This window comes from Anguilla anguilla, chromosome 1 (genome assembly GCF_013347855.1).
Source record: "Anguilla anguilla isolate fAngAng1 chromosome 1, fAngAng1.pri, whole genome shotgun sequence".
NCBI classification, from domain to species: Eukaryota; Metazoa; Chordata; class Actinopteri; order Anguilliformes; family Anguillidae; genus Anguilla; species Anguilla anguilla.
Genome location: NC_049201.1, coordinates 940,726 through 961,313, shown reverse-complemented (window position 1 = coordinate 961,313; position 20,588 = coordinate 940,726). Strand labels below are relative to the sequence as shown.

Sequence of the window (20,588 nt, the reverse complement as noted above, 5' to 3'; positions counted from 1 at the left end):
GGTTAGGGTTAGGGTTAGGGTTAGTCTGACGCAGTGTGGTTGGGGTTAGGGTTGGGGTTAGGGTTAGGGTTAGTCTGACGCAGTGTGGTTGGGGTTAGGGTTGGGGTTAGGGTTAGGGTTAGTCTGACGCAGTGTGGTTGGGGTTAGGGTTGGGGTTAGGGTTAGGGTTAGTCTGACGCAGTCTGGTTAGGGTTAGGGTTAGGGTTAGGGTTAGTCTGACGCAGTGTGGTTGGCGTTCTTTGAGCTGCAGGGGGCCTTGGGCTGCGTTTAATGAGGCGTCACACACCTGCACCTGACCCCCCCCACCCCCCCCCCCCCCCCCCCCCGCTCAGCTGGTGGTGCCGGTGGAGACCAGGTGCAGTCATCACACCTGTTAACTTTTACAACGGCACGACTGCCTTTCGAAAAGCCAATTCAGCAGTGGAATCCCAAAAGAATGCACCAATTACAGCACCTAATTAACCTGTCAGGTGTACCGCACCTGGGAGACGCTGGATTCCAGCAGGCCTCACCCCGTGGAGCTGAGCCCCGTGACCCCGGTCACCGTGGCGATTGTGAGATATGTTTTCCTCGACGTTCCCGGCTCCGCCCTGCTGGCTGATATCTCCCTCGGCACCGAAACCGGGCCGCGCCCTTTGTGTCCATAGAAACGTTCCGTGAGTTGCTTTTCATTGTCCCGAACGGCAACAGCCCTTTCAATGCCGCACGCCGTGCCAACAGACTTTAATTGTTCAGTTGGTTTTTTCTTCTTTCCTTTTTTTAATTGTTCAGACACATGGAAAAGCAACGCTCTAATTACTGCAGAGAGAAGCAGACACACTGGCCTTGGGGCTTCGGCTGCTGTTAAGAACACCCACCGCTCACTTGTGGAATGTTCTTTGTGTGTTGAGTGTGTGTGTGTGTTTGTGTATATGTGTGTGTGTGTGTATGTGTGCATGTGTGTGTTTGTGTGATATATGCTTTCACATGAAATGAAGTTTTATTTTATTTTTTTGCTGTTTATGATTTTCAATGGGACCTCAGAGTCTGTCAGTGTATTTATGCTGCAGTCATTTATTTAATCTTTTTTCCAAATCTGTCTGTGTGTGGAAAGGCTAGTCTGTTGTTTATTTAAACTTTTCTGTTATCAATGGAAAGAAGGCTTATCCTATAAATCAAGAACATCACCTGAAAACACAACCTGTGTCAACCTTGACCTGAATGCAAACCGTGTGCCATTTCCTGATCTCAGTGCTGAAGAAGTCCTTCCCATTATTTATTTAATTTATACAGGGCATTTGTACTTGGCCTGTTTATATATAAAATAATGTTATTTTATTGAATGAATAAAAATTTATGAAAGGTTGCATCATGAATCAATGTCTTGCTTATTTGTGCAACAGCATAAACACATGCAGAGTCTGAACAGTTCATGTACTTCAACACACCGTCATATTTTACCTTCAGTGAATTAATTTAGAGAAACACATCTCAATTAGAACAATAAACTTTCAAATGATCAATTTGTCTATTGGACAGTAGTACACCTTTGCAAAGCGTCCCCATGACAACGCACCGTAACTCTAAAGAAACGTTTATTCACAGTACAGCACGCGGACCTCTGTAATAAGGAGTGATGTCATCATCTCACAGAGTAGCTGTAGCAGTACAGCAATGCAGCAAAGGCCTTCCAGCGCTGTTATAATGATACTTGTTTCCGGGATTCTGTGCATATCAGAGCTGGGTGAAATACTTTATCTGAAATATGTCACTCCTTTAGACGCAAATTACTGCAGAATTACTGGCAATTATAAAAGAAAACTGCTGTTTTTGCCAACAATCAGAACGCAATGTGCGTCACGGTTAGTAACATTGTTCACTGGACATCTTCAGGGTCTGCAGGAATGGTGTCAAGTTTTGGCAGCTTTTTGAAAGGCTGGAGCACGTGCAGCGCGGATCTGACCTCCTTGTTCTCAGACCGGGACCTGCTATCTGCTATCTCACATTCCGATGAGAATATGCCCCATAATCCCACATTCCTCAGATTCTACACTCATTCTTCAATAACCTGCATAATTCTGCATATCTGAGACATGTTACGCCCTTTGCTTTAAAAATATTAATAAAATCCAGGTTGCATCACATGGCGTGCACTACACACTCTCTTTCCAAGAGAAGCCACCTCTGCCGAGACACTAGCGCAAACGGAATCGCTGTTTCCTATTGGTGGGCTGTTTACCGCTGGGGCCAGCTGTGCGTTGAGCGGACTGACGTCAGAGCCGGAGAAAGCGTTTCCTGTGAGCGATAATCCCAGACGCCTCACAGGTGAGCCTTCACACCGGCCAGAGGACCACAGTCACGCAAACAATGGGGGAAAACAACACAATGCGGTTTTTCCCACGTCCCGCTGTTTAGAGTGACATGCAGCGCGTTCCCGCTGAGTCCTGTGCCCAGGCGTACAGATGCAAACCCTGGAAGGATTGCGGGCTCTGCGGAGGAAGGCCAATCACAGCGAGCCGTACGGCATGACCTTGAGACCTAGGGCACGACCTTGAGTAACCCTGAAGCAGCTGTTGACAAACAGAGAGGACATTACAGCGGGAGAGTTCTGTTTGTCACTGGAATAACAGACTGATCACTGGAGCCGTTCTGTCTGTCACTGGAATAACAGACTGATCACTGGAGCCGTTCTGTCTGTCACTGGAATAACAGACTGATCACTGGAGCCGTTCTGTCTGTCACTGGAATAACAGACTGATCACTGGAGCTGTTCTGTCTGTCACTGGAATAACAGACTGATCACTGGAGCCGTTCTGTCTGTCACTGGAATAACAGACTGATCACTGGAGCCGTTCTGTTTGTCACTGGAATAACAGACTGATCACTGGAGCCGTTCTGTCTGTCACTGGAATAAAAGACTGATCACTGGAGCCGTTCTGTCTGTCACTGGAATAACAGACTGATCACTGCACATAGCAACCAGGCACTGCACATAGCAACCAGGCACTGCACATAGCAACCAGACAGGACTCACGTGACAGTCACTGCTTAGCGCTGAGCGCGGATCACTGAGGTTAAGATCCCACTGCATATTTCATTTATAGGCAGTTTAGTTACACCATAAATTCTTTTTGAAAAATGCAAGATTTCATGCCAGAAAGATTTATGAGAAATAGACAGAATGAATGCAGAATTATGGCGGCCTGGCAGGCGAAGCTCTCACAACTCCTTTCGTCCAACAGCCAGTCCCAGTTTTCAGTTTTCCATCTCCATCCAGTCTAGGACTAAATTTAGAGACGGCGATATCTACCCCCCAGCCCCATATTTACCCCCCTCACAACCCCATATTTACCCCCCTTACCCCCCAGCCCCAAATTTACCCCCCTCACAGCCCCATATTTACCCCCCTCACAGCCCCATATTTACCCCCCTTACCCCCCAGCCCCAAATTTACCCCCCTTACCCCCCAGCCCCAAATTTACCCCCCTCACAGCCCATATTTACCCCCCCCAGCCCCATATTTACCCCCCTCACAGCCCAAACAGAACGTCTGAATTTCCGTACCCAGAGCGAGACGAGCGTACCGCTTTAAAGCTTTATGTGAAATAACGTCTGTTCTGCACACATCACACCCTCAGGTGAGGTACAGGTATGGGGGAAGGGGGGGGTGTATATATGTGTTCCTTTGTTCTGTTGGTTTTGGAGTCTGAGCTAGATTAGAGTGGGTACACTGTGTTATTTTGTCTCTCCATCATCCTCTTCTTGTTTACTTAAGACTGCTGTACCTGCGGCCTGGAATCTGGAATCAGGGGTATGGAGGGGGGGGGGGTCGGTATGGGAGGGGGGGCACTGCCTGGCTGGGGGCACAGGTCCCACGAGACAGAAGCTGTGACTTTATTTAATTAAAAACTAAATTTGAATTATTACCCCAGGAATCACATTAATGCAACTCACAGTCCTACCAGAAACACGTCGTCCTGCTATCTCAGTATTCAGTGCATCATCAGCAAAATCCTAACGCTGTGATTGCATATATTTCATTAAAAATATTCCCATAATGATTTTATAGAACCGCAGAAATATATTTCTTGTCATAGAATAGCGACAATTTATCTTTTGAAGTGGACAAATTAAAATCCGTGAAAGATCACTTCCTGTTCGTGAAAGCAGCACGGGGTCAACAGCAACGAGTTTGCAGGGTTAACCTGGATGGCGTTCGATCATTTTTCCTGTTGTTGTGTGTTGCAATTGGCGCTTTAATCCAGTTATCCAGCACGAATAGATCACATTTACCATCGAACATATAAAGAGTAGTTGTCCTGCTGGTAGGTTTTACAGCAGAGGGGGGAACACTTCTTTTGCGCGTTGTACACAGTACTGGATCACGAGCATAAATAGGCGATTGCGATTCATTAGTTTAATAGGTACCGTTACTAAGCGTAAACGGAGGGAGGCTGGTGATGCTCGCTCTAACCGCAGTAGGTCACATTAAGCACGGCGATCGGAAGAGCGGACTGGCGTGAGGTAAGTCACTAACACCCGGTTGGAATTCAGTGTATTTAATTTGTGCATTAACTTCGTGCTAATGTGTTGCCATCTACGTTTGTTTATTGGCCAGTTATCAGATTTAGCTCGCAAACTCGGAGTGCTATTGTGCTAACGGACATTAATTTTTCATGGCAGTCAAGAACTTGCTAGTGAGCTCTCGGTGTAAATATTAGCCAACAGGTGTGCGATACAAAACACACAGGTACACAGTACACACTCAGACTCGCATCTACACAGCTATTTGTTACCATTTATTGATTCATTAATTTATGGATTCTGTCCACTACATGTTGTTTTCATTTTTCAAGTAAATGTTTTTTCAATTGGGGAAATAACTACAAACCACACAGAGATCAGTTTGAGTTCCCATCTCTGCAGTTCACTCTGTGCATTATCTGACCAACGAACTGCAGAGTTTAAATGGAAACCCTCTTTGATGTTGTTAGGGTGAAGCGGTGATGTTGTTAGGATGAAGTGGTTAGGGTGAGGTTTGGGTAAAGTGGTGATGTTGTTATGGTGAAGTGGTTAGGATGAGGTGGTGATGTTGTTAGGGTGAAGTGGTTAGGGTGAGGTGGTGATGTTGTTAGGGTGAGGTGGTTAGGGTGAGGTGGTGATGTTGTTAGGGTGAAGTGGTTAGGGTGAGGTGGTGATGTTGTTATGGTGAAGTGGTTAGGGTGAGGTGGTGATGTTGTTAGGGTGAAGTGGTTAGGGTGAGGTGGTGATGTTGTTAGGGTGAAGTGGTTAGGGTGAGGTGGTGACGTTGTTAGGGTGAAGTGGTTAGGGTGAGGTGGTGACGTTGTTAGGGTGAAGCGGTTTGGGTAAGGTGGTGATGTGACTAAGGTGAAGAGGTTAGGGTGAAGCGGTTTGGGTAAGGTGGTGATATGACTAAGGTGAAGAGGTTAGGGTGAAGCGGTTTGGGTAAGGTGGTGATATGACTAAGGTGAAGAGGTTAGGGTTAGGGTTAGGGTGAAGGGTGAATTAGGGTGGAGGTGTTGAGTCGCCGGACGGGACAGTAGCGGGTCCGCAGGCCGGAGCCGTTAGCGTTAGCCGCGGGAGTTGGCTGTGCTAAAACTCGGTCTCACTTACGCAAGCTGCACTCATCCTGCGACACCACGCTGTGTTTGGCAGCCGAGGCCGTCTCCGACCCCCAGAGAAAAACAGGAAGCTTTTCTTACATTCCGCACACATTCCTCACACCTATAGAAAGGCAGAGAGACGAAAACATGGGGAAACGCAGGCCTGCTGTCTGGGTGAGGGAACTGATAGGGTATCAGCGCAAGGCCTGAGCCTCATTATGTGAGGATTAATCACAGAACTCACTCCGCTTCTGCTGTTTCTCCATCTCCTTCCTCTCTTCCTTTCAATTGTTCCTCACTGTGTGTGTGTGTGTGTGTGTGTGAGAGAGTGTGCGCATGTGTGTTTGTGTGAGAGTGTGTGTGTGTGTGTGCCTTTGTTTATGTGTTTGTGTGCATATGTGTGTGTGTATGCGTGTGCCTGACCCTGGTACCCTGGCTGGCTGTAGGCCTCCTTTAACCTTCCTTCAGGCAAGAGCCCTGAAAACAGGCCCCCCCCCATCAGCTGAACCGAACCCAAGGGACCCCAAAGAGGGTTTGAGCCAGAACCAACCAGTTTAGACTGGAAATGGAAAAAGAACAAAATCTGTACCTGCCCTCGAACCAAAGTAAACCTGCCCCAAACCAAAACCAAAACCATCCAATAACTAAAATTAAAACTTGCCAAGCCGATCCAATAAGGTCAAACCAAAACTGACAACTAGCACTAGGGTCAAGCACATAACAAACTGTCTGACAAACAAAATGAAAGCTATACAGAAAAAAAGAGAATTAAAGTTTTTCCTGTTATCAGAGTTAAAACTCTCCAGAGATTCAGAGGTAACTTGTCTGTGCAAGATACAGTAGTTTTTCTTGGGGAGGGCAGTGGGGGGGGGTTTGGGCCGGTTGAGTGACAGGGGTCCATGTTCTCTGTGACACGTACAATCTGATGGAGCGGTAGACCTGTGGTAAGATGGCGCGGGACGGGACGGCAGGGGGGGGGGGTGGGGGGTTGGGGGGGTTTTAGGGTAAACGTGCCTCCTCGCTCTGTAAACAGCCAGCCCTCCTGTTCTGCAGCAGCCGATAGCATCTTAATTTCCCATTCAGGCCTGGGGGGCTGATAGACATCTGTCCCTGCGAGGAAGGGGGGGGGGGCTGGTCCCTGTGAGCTTGGTGGGGGCCAGGTAGAGCCGTCCTACAGGTGAACTGAGGCAGACCACACAGGTAGGCCCCGGGGGGGGGGGGGTCAGGGTTACAGCAGTCAGCAGTCACATGATTCTCACTTCACGCTCCAGTGCCAGCGGATTTTTCTGAAGCGGGAATGTTGGGAATCCTGCTCTTACCGCTGTTTCTGCAGGGTGGAAGGAGGGAAAGCTCTGTCTGACTGGGTCCAGCCTGGGTAGGGTCCAGCCTGGGCAGGGTCCAGCCTGGGCAGGGTCCCGGCTGGGTAGGGTCCCGGCTGGGTAGGGTCCAGCCTGGGTAGGGTCCAGCCTGGGCAGGGTCCCGGCTGGGTAGGGTCCCGGCTGGATAGGGTCCAGCCTGGGTAGGGTCCAGCCTGGGTAGGGTCCAGCCTGGGCAGGGTCCTGGCTGGGCAGGGTCCCGGCTGGGTAGGGTCCCGGCTGGGCAGGGTCCCGGCTGGGTAGGGTCCAGCCTGGGCAGGGTCCAGCCTGGGTAGGGTCCTGGCTGGGTAGGGTCCTGGCTGGGTAGGGTCCTGGCTGGGTAGGGTCCTGGCTGGGCAGGGTCCCGGCTGGGTAGGTTCCTGGCTGGGTAGGGTCCTGGCTGGGCAGGGTCCTGGCTGGGCAGGTTCCAGCCTGGGCAGGGTCCTGGCTGGGTAGGGTCCTGGCTGGGTAGGGTCCAGCCTGGGTAGGGTCCCGGCTGCTTGGGGGTGTTTGTTTGTTTTGGGTGTTCTAAAGCCTCAGTGCACTGTTTTCATATGCAACCAAAAAACAAAAAAAACAAAAAAAACAGTGCCCTGTACAGAATCCTGGGGTGGGGACACAGTGAGCCCCCGGGCCTGTGGAAGGGTGAACGACCTCCCAAACGAACGCGCGCGCCCCTGGCCTGGTGAAGGCACGGCCCAGTACCTTCCTGTTCTGCCGGCCGGTGCAGTCAGTGATTAATGTGGGAACTGCAGTTCAGAGAGAGAGGCAGCGCGGCATAGTGCTTAAGGAGCTGGGTCTGTACCTCAGGGCTGTACTGCAGTACACACCTCCCTGCCCCCCCCCCCCCCTCCCTCCCCCTTCTCAAGAGCTTGGCCCACAGCTGCCCCACTGCTGCCCACTCGACACTACCCCACCCCCCCCCCACTGCCCCCAAAAGCTCGCCTGTGGCAGACTCCACAACAGGATGGGTCTGTTTCCTCGAGCCAGTCTGGCCTTGGAGACAAACAAGAGCTATAGCTCTCTCTCTCTCTCTCTCTCTCTCTCTCTGTCCCTCTCTCCCTCTCTCCCTCTCTCTCTCTCTCTGTCCCTCTCTCTCTCTCTCTCTCCCCCTCTCTCTCAGTGTTGTGTCTATGAGCCTGGGTGCTGGCACATGCACAGGAAGAGAGAGACTGAAAGCGTTCCATCCATCCAGACGTACGGAAAAGGAGTGAGATAAAGAAGGGGTACGGAGAGTGGGGGGGGCAGGGAGGCGGGGGTTTGGGTACCACTGTCCCACGGCCCTGCAATACTCCCCCCCCCAAAAAATGAAAACAACAACACACCTTTACAAACTGTTACAGAGGTATCTAATGTTAGCACATTCCGAAAAGTACTTGGTTGACATTGGATTGTATAATGGTCTAATTTGGATTCCCCCCCCCCCACACACACACACACACACAGTCCCCCCCCCCCCCCCCCCGCCCATTACCAGACCCCCCGGACTTGCCCTGCATGGCGGGGGTCTGCACTCAGTAACTCATAAACACTGAGCCTCTCTGTGCAGTTTCAGCCTTTAGGCCGAATTGGCAGGGCAGGTACAGGTGTGTCCAGGTGTGTGTAGGTGTGTGCAGGTGTGTACAGCTGTGAATATTCTTTACCTGGGGGACTCCTGGCTCACCTTCAATATTCTCAGAGTGGGGATGTCACATGCTGACACATGCCCCTGCTCCCCCAACACGCGCACACACACACACACACACACACACACACATACACACACACACACACACACACACACACATACACACAGACACATACACACACACACACACACACACACACACATACACACAGACACACACACACACATACACACACACACACACACACACACACACACACAGACACACACACACACACACACACACACACACACACACACACACACACACACACACACAGACACACACACACACACAGACACACACACACACACACACACACACACAGACACACACAGACACACACAGACACACACAGACACACAGACACACACACACACACAGACACACACACACACACACACACAGACACACACACACACACACACACAGACAATCACACCAGATCTAGATCACTAACTGAGTCAGTTCCCTGTTCTAAGCCTCTGTTACGATAATCGAAACGCTGAATGTAAACATGTTAAGGTGCTTTTTTGTTGTTGAATTTTCTGGGAAGTGTGGCGGGGTGCTTGGGGACTTTCCACTCTGGGTTTCAGCACCTTTGGGACAGTAATTCTCGGCAGTCGTGTTTATTTATGAGATCTATTTATTTATTTGGGTGTTTGGGGCTCCTGTGGAGGTTTGGGGGTCCTGTGGAGGTTTGGGGGTCCTGTGGGGTTTTGGGGGTCCTGTGGGGTTTTGGGGGTCCTGTGGGGTTTTGGGGGTCCTGTGGGGTTTTTGGGGTCCTGTGGAGTTTTGGGGGTCCTGTGGGGTTTTGGGGCTCCTGTGGGGGTTTGGGGCTCCTGTGGGGTTTTGGGGATCCTGTGGGGGTTTGGGGGGGGCCTGTGCTGGTTTGGGGGTCCTGTGGGGGTGGGGTTGGGGAGGGGGGGGCACAAGGGTTTCCTGGAAATGAAGTCATGCAGGGAGAATGATTCCTGGGGGAAGAAAGAATCTGATAGGCTGTCATCGCTTGCATTCGGTCCTGCATTTAAAGGTCTGTTTGTGCTCTGATCTGCTGGAACAATGAACTGTGTGTTTTTCTTCATTCCAAATAAAAACACTCAATGCCCCCCCCCCCCATGTTGTCGTGGGGACTTGAGTCATAAAGTTTAATGCTGTAGTAGGGCCCAGAGGAAATGGGGAATGCAGTAGTATTAGGAAGCTGATTGGTAGGCACTAGTAATTCTGTTGTGGTGATTCCAGTAACCTCTGGCAGAGGGGGGGGGGGGGGGGGGGGGGGGTCCAGACTGGGACTGATAAAGCTTGCAGCAGGACAGGTTAATACTGATTTTAGTTTATCACATGGTTATTACTGCCTCCTCTACAACTGCACCACCCAAAACTACATTACCCAAAACATAGCACAGGATCTCCTTCTCCAGAACTACACCACCCAAAACACACAGCACAGGACCCCCTGCTCCAGAACTACACCGCCCAAAACACACAGCACAGGATCCCCTGCTCCAGAACTACACCACCCAAAACACACAGCACAGGACCCCCTGCTCCAGAACTACACCACCCAAAACTAAACTACCCAAAAAGCACATCACATGACCACCTCCTCCAGAACTACAGCGCCAAAAACTACACTACCCAAAACATAGCACAGGACTAATTTTCTACATTCACTGATGCAAATCAGAATAAGTGGCCACAACCTGTGAGTTAAAAGCCCAGTTATCTAGGCATTAGACTGCATCACCAGCCGGACGGCAGGACATTATTGGTTTGCGTCACTTTGAAAAGGCTGGTTTATTATAAGTGCTCAGGGAAACTCCCAACGTTTAGGTGCTGAGGTAGGGGTGTCAACGTCCTGCAGGGCTGCAGTGGCTGCAGGTTTAACTCCAGTCCAGGGCACTGCAGTCCTCCAGGGTTTCAGTCAGAGGTTTGGTAATAAGGAGAACAGCTGGCCCGTATGAATGCCTTCTGGAGATCGAGATGATGGCATAGTCCTGTAACTGACACGCCCATTTCACGCCCGGTCATGTGACAGGCCGTGTCCCCTGCATGGCCCCGGCCCCCTGCCCTGGGGACGTGCGGTTTGGGAGAGAGAGTCCCGCGGTGATACCATCACACCTGAGATAACCAGCGCGGCAGAACATACCTGAGCAGGCCGCTCAGAGTCGCACAGAGCAGCGGAACACCCAGCTAAAAGGGGCGGAGTTAACCCCGGAATCTCCTCCCCTGTCACTGTGATGTCACAGCAGAGAGGCTGGTCTGTGGCACATCACATCTCTCTGCTAATCTTAGACTCTGCGGGTGTACGTGTGTATGTGCATGTGTGTGTGTACGTGTATGTGTTCGCGCGTGTGTGTACGTGCTTGTGTGCCTGTGTGTGTGTGCACGTGTGTGTGTGTACGTGTATGTGTGCACGTGTGTGTGTCTGCGTGAGTGTGTACCTGTTTGCATCTAAATTTAAAAATGGATCAAGTAAGAGTACATGGCACTCTTGAATTTCAACTGTGACAATCACTTAAAATGTAGATTTTATTTAAGAATGACAATGTTTACATTTCCAATACAAGAATAAACTTTGCCTCACAAATATATTTAGGCTTACATGTGCTGCCAATGTACTATGATCATTTGTGTTAATTTATCTATCAATATGTTCTTTTTTCAGTCAAATTTAATACATTTTCATTTGTGTGTTTGTTGACATTTTATGAACTATTTCATTATTTTAGTATTATAGTACTGTGTGTGACAGAAGACTAACCTTGTGTTTTTATAATAATTATAAAACCTTTCACCTGCTCCTGTGTGCTGTAAGGCAGGTGCGATGTTCCCATTGTTTCTGAAATCAGGGTGTGAATGTGAGCTGGTGTCTCTAAAGGGCTGCACATACCTCAGCGTCATCTTGTTAATCAGCCTGCTGAGAAATGCCTTCACACAACACCAGCAGTTTTCCTTTTGAGCCACCACGGCATGAGAGTAAAAGTTTTCATTTGAAATTAAATTGCTTTGGAAGAACTGTGTATAAATACAGGCTCTCCTCATCTACGAAATGGACGAGTTTCCTCCCACTCTCCCCCTTGAACATTTGTTTGCTTCAGAGAGATGAGTCACCTTCTCCTGATGCTCCTTCAGGGTGCGATTGGCGCAATCTGTTCTAACGCTGCTATCAGATTTATGCACAGGATCACTGTAGCTGCCTGCATGTTCATGTCCTGTAGCTGCCTGCATGTCCATATCCTGTAGCTGCCTGCATGTTCATATCCTGTAGCTGCCTGCATGTCCATATCCTGTAGCTGCCTGCATGTTCATATCCTGTAGCTGCCTGCATGTCCATATCCTGTAGCTGCCTGCATGTTCATGTCCTGTAGCTGCCTGCATGTTCATATCCTGTAGCTGCCTGCATGTCCATATCCTGTAGCTGCCTGCATGTTCATATCCTGTAGCTGCCTGCATGTCCATATCCTGTAGCTGCCTGCATGTCCATATCCTGTAGCTGCCTGCATGTACATATCCTGTAGCTGCCTGCATGTTCATATCCTGTAGCTGCCTGCATGTACATATCCTGTAGCTGCCTGCATGTTCATATCCTGTAGCTGCCTGCATGTTCATATCCTGTAGCTGCCTGCATGTTCATATCCTGTAGCTGCCTGCATGTTCATATCCTGTAGCTGCCTGCATGTACATATCCTGTAGCTGCCTGCAAGTACATATCCTGTAGCTGCCTGCATGTTCATATCCTGTAGCTGCCTGCATGTACATATCCTGTAGCTGCCTGCATGTTCATATCCTGTAGCTGCCTGCATGTTCATATCCTGTAGCTGCCTGCATGTTCATATCCTGTAGCTGCCTGCAAGTACATATCCTGTAGCTGCCTGCATGTCCATATCCTGTAGCTGCCTGCATGTTCATATCCTGTAGCTGCCTGCATGTCCATATCCTGTAGCTGCCTGCATGTTCATATCCTGTAGCTGCCTGCATGTCCATATCCTGTAGCTGCCTGCATGTCCATATCCTGTAGCTGCCTGCATGTTCATATCATGTAGCTGCCTGCATGTCCATATCCTGTAGCTGCCTGCATGTTCATATCCTGTAGCTGCCTGCATGTCCATATCCTGTTCAGGATGAGGACACTAATCAGCAGCTTAATGGATCAGTGAAGCCCAGCATTGACAGGAATCCTCAGTGATCTTTCAGTGAAGAAGCTGATAGAAGCCGAATGTTTGCTTGCTGTAGTTTATCTAGTTGGTTGTAAATTAAACTGGATTACTACCCGCTCTTCCTTTTCCCAGCTAAGTGTACAGTAACAGCAGTGAACTCTGGGTGAATTTTTTAAACATTTAAAAAAATGTTATAAATCTTTTGCGCTTCTCCAATAAACCTCAGGCAGAGCTGGCATTTGGAGCACAATGAGCTTTTTCATCCACACTGCCATCTCGAGTAGACTCATCAGCTCAGCTTCTCAGACCTTTTTTGGGGGGAGTTCATATGTGTGCGCAAAGCTCTTTACGGCGCCTCCAAAGAATTGATCTTGTTTCTTCGTCCCGCGTGTTCATTGGCTGAATCGGAAAGCTGCTCTGGGGTTGGCCTTCCACAGTAGAATAAAAAGCAGGATAGGTGATTATCAGGTGATTAGCAGGAAGTGATGGTGTGTTTATCGTCGTGGAAACAGGCTGTAGAGTGATGGCGTGTTTAACTTTGTGGGGAACCACAGGCTTCTCTATCGATCTGAGGCGAAACATCTCAAATTAATCTCCCACTGTCACCCAAAAAGGGCGGAATATGTGGGTCCAGGCGAGGTCAAGCCCATCGGCAGACACGGTGTGAGTGTGAGTGAGTGAGTGAGTGAGTGAGTGTGAGTGAGTGTGTGTGTGTGTGTGAGTGAGTGAGTGTGTGTGTGAGTGAGTGTATGAGTGTGTGTGTGTGAGTGTATGAGTGTGTATGTGAGTGGGTGTGTGTGTGTGTGTGTGTGTGTATAGGTGAGTGTATGAGTGAGTGTGTGTGTGAGTGTGAGTGAGTGAGTGAGTGAGTGTGAGTTTGTATGTGAGTGAGTGTGTGTGTGAGTTTGTATGTGAGTGTGTGTGTGTGTGAGAGTGAGTGTGTGTGAGTGTGAGTTTTGTGTGTGAGTGAGTGTATGAGTGAGTGTGTGTGTGCGAGTGTGTGTGTGTATAGGTGAGTGTATGAGTGAGTGAGTGAGTGAGTGTGTGAGTGTATGAGTGAGTGTGTGTGTGCGAGTGTGTGTGTGTATAGGTGAGTGTATGAGTGAGTGAGTGAGTGAGTGAGTGAGTGTGTGAGTGTATGAGTGAGTGTGTGTGTGTGTGTGTGTGTGTGTGTGAGTGAGTGAGTGTGAGTTTGTATGTGAGTGAGTGTGTGTGTGAGTGAGTGAGTGTGTGTGTGTGTGTACGAGTGAGTGTGTGTGTATGTGTGTGTGTGTGTGAGTGAGTGTATGAGTGAGTGTGTGCGTGTGTATGTGAGTGTGTGAGTGTGTGTGTGTGTGCGTGCTGTTTTAAATGCCTCTGTGGGAGATGAGTACAGAACCCGTACAGGAGGGCCTGTGTGTGGGCCTGGGCGGGTCCTCCGCTCTCAGTCTGCCGTTGGCGCTGGAGCGCGTGTCGCCTGTGGCTGTTTGGGTTATTTATTTACTAATTTGTTTAAACTCTTCATTTCATGCTGAAATGTTTGCACTGCCCTTACAGATCCTTTCACCCATTACTTCCTCACATTACATTACAGGCATTTAGCAGACGCTCTTATCCAGAGCGACTCACACGACTTCCTCTCATCCTGTGATTCTGAGTAGCATGCGGCGCATAAAGCAGAAGGGCATTCAGAACAGTGTAACTGCATTCTGTGCTCTACACCCAGAAGGAGAACGATTTGCCCTGGAAGCTTTCTGTGTAAAATACTGTTCCCTCAGCATTCTGGGAGTGATTTGCTCAGTTGTGTGTGTAAAATATGGAGCCAGTAGAGGTGGGGTTCCAGAATAAGAGTTAAATCTTCTGTCTGATGATGTAAAAGCTGCATGACTGTGATTCTCATCTCTCGTGTCTTTTATTGTTCATGTGACGCTCAGGTTGTTATTGTTTCTGTATGATGGGGTCTGGAGTGCCTGTGGTGTGAACCTTCAGGGTGCCAGATGGAGATCAGGTAACAGCGTGCCAGGTGTGTTTCAGGATGATGTGAGAGCCCCCCCCCCCATGCAGAATAAGCATGGGGTCATGTGCCCCCCCCCCACGGTGGGTAAGCATGGGGTCATGTGCCCCCCCCCCCACACAGCGTAAGAATGGGGTGATGTGCCCCCCCCCCCCCCCACGGAGGGTAAGCATGGGGTCATGTGCCCCCCCCCCCACACAGCGTAAGAATGGGGTGATGTGCCCCCCCCCCCCACCCAGGGTAAGCATGGGGTCATGTGCCCCCCCCCCCCACGCAGGGTAAGAATGGGGTCATGTGCCCCCCCCCCCCCCCACACAGGGTAAGCATGTGGTCATGTGCCCCCCCACACAGGGTAAGCATGGGGTCATGTGCCCCCCCCCCACACAGGGTAAGCATGGGGTCATGTGCCCCCCCCCCCCACGCAGGGTAAGAATGGGGCGATGTGCCCCCCCCCACGCAGGGTAAGAATGGGGTCATGTGCCCCCCCCCCCCCCCCCCACACAGGGTAAGCATGTGGTCATGTGCCCCCCCACACAGGGTAAGCATGGGGTCATGTGCCCCCCCACACAGGGTAAGCATGGGGTCATGTGCCCCCCCACACAGGGTAAGCATGGGGTCATGTGCCCCCCCCCACGCAGGGTAAGAATGGGGCGATGGTTTAAACTGTTAAACACACAGCACATTTTTAACCTCCCGTTTGCTCTGTTACATCACAGATTTATTGCAGGTATAAAATTCAAATTAACTACAGAGAAAGACAGGAAGAGATAGAGAGGGAGAAAGGAGGGAGAAATATGCAGACAGGAGCAATAGGTTTTTATTTGTCTGTATTTTTATCCTTTATCTGAACTCTAAGTTATTGTTTCTTTGCCGCAGTAAATTGTTTCACTCATTTCCTCTAGTTGTTCATTGTGTGATTGTTGTTCTGGGGCGGTGGGGGGTCATCATATCTGCATGCTTTGGAAATATGAACGTGTGATTATCATGCCAATAACGCCAGCTAAATATATAAACCAGGTTGAGAGGGAAAAGGAGAGAGAGAGAGGAGGAGAGAGAGAGAAGGAGAGCATGGGAAAAGGAGAGAAGGAGAAAGGGAGAAGGAGAGAGAGAGAAGGAGAGGTGTAGCATGGTGTGAGCAGAGCCCCAGATTTGGGGAGTGACGGTGTGGAATGTGGGGTGCTGCATGTGAAGGTAAGAGGGGCGTGTCTCTGTGCTGCTGCAGCCACTGTTTCAGAGCGAGAGGGCGGCGAGTGTGTGAGCGAGCGGGCGAGAGAGAGGGCGGGAGGGCGAGAGGGCGGGAGGGCGAGCGATAGAGCGGCGAGTGAGCGAGAGGGCGGGAGGGCGAGCGATAGAGCGGCGAGTGAGCAGGAGGGCGGGAGGGCGAGCGATAGAGCGGCGAGTGAGCAGGAGGGCGGGAGGGCGAGCGATAGAGCGGCGAGTGAGCAGGAGGGCGAGCGATAGAGCGGCGAGAGGGCGGGAGGGCGAGCGATAGAGCGGCGAGTGAGCAGGAGGGCGGGAGGGCGAGCGAGAGAGCGAACGAGAGGGCGGGAGGGCGAGCGAGAGAGCGGCGAGCTGCTGGCCAGGTGGCTGCATTGTGTTTCAGAGCGAGCGAGTGGACGTGCGGGCGAGCGAGCTGCATTGTGTTCTTTTCTCTCGGAATGCCATTGAACTCTGCTGGCCGGACCCCAGGCTCTGCGGCAGGGCATCGGGGGGGGGGGGGGGGGTTGGGGGGGCAGTATGCGTGAGACGGGCCCTGTTACTCAAACAGAGCCGTGTGGTGACCCACTTTTAGAGACCGGGTGAGCGTAGCTGTGTGCCGCGGGGGGGGGCCTGTGGTGGGCGGAGCCTCTGAAGAGCTCGCTGGAACTCTGATGATGTATCAGCTTTGCCGTGTTTAGCTCAGAGTTGATTGAATGCTGGGAGTTCTAATCTCACCTCACCGGTGTGTACTGACCAAGCGGCCAAAACCAGCGAGCCAGCTGCAGTCAGCTCGCCAGAGGTGCCAGTGTTCAGTCTCCTAGCGTTCAGCCCACCAGAGGTGCCAGCGTTTAGTCTGCTAGCGTTCAGCCCACCAGAGGTGCCAGTGTTCAGTCTGCTAGCGTTCAGCCCACCAGAGGTGCCAGTGTTCAGTCTCCTAGCATTCAGCCCACCAGAGGTGCCAGTGTTCAGTCTCCTAGCATTCAGCCCACCAGAGGTGCCAGTGTTCAGTCTCCTAGCATTCAGCCCACCAGAGGTGCCAGTGTTCAGTCTGCTAGTGTTCAGCCCACCAGAGGTGCCAGTGTTCAGTCTCCTAGCATTCAGCCCACCAGAGGTGCCAGTGTTCAGTCTCCTAGCATTCAGCCCACCAGAGGTGCCAGTGTTCAGTCTCCTAGCATTCAGCCCACCAGAGGTGCCAGTGTTCAGTCTCCTAGCATTCAGCCCACCAGAGGTGCCAGTGTTCAGTCTGCTAGCGTTCAGCCCACCAGAGGTGCCAGTGTTCAGTCTGCTAGTGTTCAGCCCACCAGAGGTGCCAGTGTTCAGTCTGCTAGCGTTCAGCTAGTGTGAGAGAGAGAAAGAGAATGTGTGTGTGTGTGGGCATGTGTGTGAGTGTGTGTGTGAGAGAGAGAGTGTGTGTGCGTATGTGATTGTGTGTGTGCGTATATGTGAGTGTGTGTGTGTGCGTATGTGAGTGAGTGTGTATGTGTGTGCGTATGTGTGTGTGTGTGTGTGTGTGTGTGTGTGTGCATGTGTGAGTGTGTGCGTATGTGAGTGTGTGAGTGGAGTGTGTATGTGTGCGCATGTGTGAGTGTGTGCGTATGTGTGAGTAAGTGAGTGTGTATGTGTGTGTGAGTGAGTGTGTGTGTGTGTGTGTGTATGTGTGAGTGAGTGTGTGAGTGTGTATGTGTGTGCACATGTGTGTATATGTGAGTGAGTGAGTGTGTGTGTGTGTGTGTGTGAAGGCAGATGTGGTGAAGCAGGTGCAGCTCTGCTGGGCTCAGCGGGGATTTGGACGCTGGGTGATGTTTCGCACGTTGGAATTTCACGCACTTGTATAAGCGCTCTTATCACCATCACAGGGGGGCATTGTAAATCAATCCCGAATGGATTTTCTTCCCAGAAATTGTTACGATTCCTGGGATTGAAGAGCTGTAAAGTTTTCTCCCATTACGGAGTGCTTCTCTGGGGTATTTATAGAATGTGTGGGTTTACAATTCCACTGACATCACTTTTCCTCTGGGTGGTGCACACTTCTTAACTCTTAGAATTCTCAGAATCTACTTAAACTGGCAGACTCACTTTCAGTTTTAATCCAAATTCCGGTGTTTGTTGACTGTGACTAATTAAAAGATTTAATTTTATTGTTTTGTCTCTGAACAGGAATGTTTTGCATGACAGGGTCTCTGGAAGACAGGGCTTTTATCCTCCCCAGCTGACCAGTTTCGGGTCCCAGAACATTCCAAGACCATTAGAGAAGCTGCTTAAACATCCCAACACCTGCCCAGAGTCCTGAGCGCTCTCCTGGATAACACCTGCCCAGAGTCCTGAGTGCTCTCTGAATAACACCTGCCCAGAGTCCTGAGCGCTCTCCTGGATAACACCTGCCCAGAGTCCTGAGCGCGCTCCTGAATAACACCTGCCCAGAGTCCTGAGCGCTCTCCTGGATAACACCTGCCCAGAGTCCTGAGCGCTCTCCTGGATAACACCTGCCCAGAGTCCTGAGCGCTCTCCTGGATAACACCTGCCCAGAGTCCTGAGCGCTCTCCTGGATAACACCTGCCCAGAGTCCTGAGCGCTCTCCTGAATAACACCTGCCCAGAGTCCTGAGCGCGCTCCTGGATAACACCTGCCCAGAGTCCTGAGCGCTCTCCTGGATAACACCTGCCCAGAGTCCTGAGCGCTCTCCTGGATAACACCTGCCCAGAGTCCTGAGTGCTCTCCTGGATAACACCTGCCCAGAGTCCTGAGCGCTCTCCTGGATAACACCTGCCCAGAGTCCTGAGCGCTGTCCTGGATAACACCTGCCCAGAGTCCTGAGCGCTCTCCTGGATAACACCTGCCCGGAGTCCTGAGCGCTCTCCTGGATAACACCTGCCCGGAGTCCTGAGCGCTCTCCTGGATAACACCTGCCCAGAGTCCTGAGCGCTCTCCTGGATAACACCTTTGGAACATTGCAGGAACAGCATTGGAACATTTTTCAGTTTTGTCAGTTAAAAAGATTGAATGGATGTTTCCTCCATAATGTTGGATAAATGATGAACATTTATAAATGAAAACATGTTGACAGTGGGTTTGTATGTGAAATGCCTGTATGGAGCATTTTGAACAGTAAATACGATTTAAGATTTTTTGGGAATATTCTCAGGATATTTTTCCCACAAACAAATGGCAACATGACTGGAATATTCCCCAATTTTTTTTGTGCTTAAAACAGAACGATTCCACTGGGTTTTTCAAGGTTCATGTTCTAATCTTGGGTCAGTGTCCAGTTTTCACATAGAATAGGCAGCGATGGGATTCAAGATGGTCAGGCCGACCCTGTGCTGAGAGTGGTGGTGATGTATTTAAGGGCACACTATGCAGGATTTTTAGCCTTGCTGTAGTCCTGTGTTTACAATCAAAGAAGTCATCACCTTCATCGTCAGCCCCACCCACTCACCTGTGTTTTTATGTTTTACAGTATGTCTGTTTTTATGTTTTAGAGTATGTCTGTTTTTTTTTTCTATATCTTCTTTTCTGGATGGCTGTTGCCACCGAGGAAAAGCAGTGGTTGGTTTGTGAATGGGCCTGTTGGCTTGTCGTTTCACTTCGCTGTGCTTGTGCTTCATCATCTCCGGCATTGCAGTAGCTTCAGACATTCTGCTGAAACCAGCCCCACCTCCCCCACACAGAAAAGAACATCACGCCCAGAAACGTCCCAAGCGCATCTCTGAAGAATCAATACGGGCAGTGGATTCGGCAAACGCTTGCAAAGACAGAGCCTGCGAGTGCCCGATGGATCTGATCTCTGTTATTTCGCGGTTTCACAGTTTCACAGTAAAAATGCTGCATGTTTTGAAGACCCTCCTCCTCTCATGGGGTCTGTGTTCCAGTGCAGCGATGGATAAATCCGTGACCGTGGCAACATATAATGCATGACGGCTGCCCAGGTATTTAACCACAATGCATCGCTCTCCCCGCTCTCCCCTCCAGATGTTCCTGGCAGGGCTGTGTCCTCGCCTGGTTGGTGAGCAGTGGGCGGAGCGTTATTTAACAAGCTTGGCAGCCCTTCATCTTTCATGTTTTTTTTCCCAAGATGAGAGAATGGGGGTGAGAATTGGGGGGGGGGGGGGGGGGGGGGGTACGGGGGGGGGCTGGTGCCCAACCACACAGCTGCAGCCCACTGCTGCCCCCGCTCAATGTTGGACATTCCACAGCAATCCCAGCATCCCTGCTGCCACATGCGTGGACACACGCACACACACACACACACACACACACTCACATGTTGATTTCCCTCCTATGGCTCAACAGACTTTCCCTGTCAGATATGGGTTGCTCCGGATACCCCCATGATACACCCCTGATGTACCTTCCCTGCTTTCTCTCTGCCTGTTACCCTCTCTGGTCTCTCTGTCTGTTACCCTCTCTGCTCTCTCTCTCTGTTACCCTCTCTGCTCTCCCTCTGTCTGTTACCCTCTCTGCTCTCTCTCTGCCTGTTACCCTCTCTGCTCTCTCTCTCTGTTACCCTCTCTGCTCTCTCTCTGTCTGTTACCCTCTCTGCTCTCTCTCTGTCTGTTACCCTCTCTGCTCTCTCTCTCTGTTACCCTCTCTGCTCTCTCTCTGTCTGTTAC

The 20,588-nt window shown here is 50.7% G+C and overlaps 1 long non-coding RNA gene across 1 annotated transcript; it reads left to right on the top strand.

Annotated features, from left to right (window-relative positions):
• Positions 1–4,169: 4,169 nt before the first annotated feature.
• Positions 4,170–19,103, top strand: LOC118224394. The gene is made up of 2 exons (XR_004764633.1): positions 4,170–4,503; positions 18,136–19,103. It is a non-coding gene; the product is annotated as an uncharacterized LOC118224394 (long non-coding RNA).
• Positions 19,104–20,588: the final 1,485 nt, after the last annotated feature.